The sequence below is a fragment of the Pelobates fuscus genome, chromosome 10 (genome assembly GCF_036172605.1).
Source record: "Pelobates fuscus isolate aPelFus1 chromosome 10, aPelFus1.pri, whole genome shotgun sequence".
Classification (NCBI taxonomy): domain Eukaryota; kingdom Metazoa; phylum Chordata; class Amphibia; order Anura; family Pelobatidae; genus Pelobates; species Pelobates fuscus.
Genome location: NC_086326.1, coordinates 107,660,363 through 107,661,509, shown reverse-complemented (window position 1 = coordinate 107,661,509; position 1,147 = coordinate 107,660,363).

Genomic DNA, 1,147 nt, shown 5'->3' with positions numbered 1-1,147 from the left:
CAATCCCCGTCTATAGATGATGATGATGGTTTTGGTGCACTCACAAAAGGCGTCTTCAATGTATTCCTATACCAAATAGCAGCAACCAAGTATCTTCTGTGCATTGGCGTCCGCCATCTTGCCTGTAGTTCCTCCCAGCTCTCCTCTCAGTTAGGAGACCGGCGCAATATGATCTCCATGGCAACGCAACTGATCACGTGGTCCGGCCGCCATTTTGGAAACTCTGAGTCTGCAGTTCGCAGGAGTCTGAGTAATAACTGCTTGTTTTCAATAAGGGACTGGCTCCTCTCATCTCCCAAACCCTTTCAAATATACCCACGTTTTTTAATTAATTAAATACTTGTGCCTCTGCTCCAGAATTTACATGTAAGCTGGTGGTGGCCATTTTGGTGTCCCAAGTAACATGTCCCACCAGCCATCGTGGTGCCCCCTTTAAAGCTATCCCACTCTCTTTTTAAAATTCTTTATAAAACTAACTTTTATATTATTAGGATTCTAAGTTCATTTTTATTCTGTTTCCATTTCTATTTTGACTTTTATTATTCAGATTTTCTACTGAATGTTTTGTCACATGATCAACGATGTCACCAATTGTAATGCTATTTAAACAGGATAGGCCCTTCATGCTGTAACACTTTGAAAAAGCCTTGCTAACAGGTGAAACGTGTTCTTAAAAGCCCTTTAACTATATTGTTTTTATTCTGCTTGTCTCCAATAAAGATAGTCATTTTATGCCATTTGGAGCCTCCCAGCCTATCCTTTTAAACATCCAATAGTTTTATCGTCAGGAACCAGAGGACTCGCAAGTGATATCCTTTGTGGGGATTACTCCTCCCCCATATTGCCCGGAGCTTGAGAAGAGTACCATAGGCGCTGCTTCCTGACACTACCTTCCATTTCCACTTAATAAACCATTTCCTGGAAAGAATGTTAATGACTCCCTGCAGCCGCAGATTTTAAATATATATAAAAATAGCAAGAAATAATGGAAGTTTAAAAAAAATCTAGTTTCTGTAATTAAAAACCCACAGGTGCTCATGGATTTTTGAGTAATATTTGTATAAATGCAAGATATAAAATCGACTGATATTTAGTTTGCAATCACTAGTAAAGACAGAAATTGAATTCAACACCCTACACACAAAAG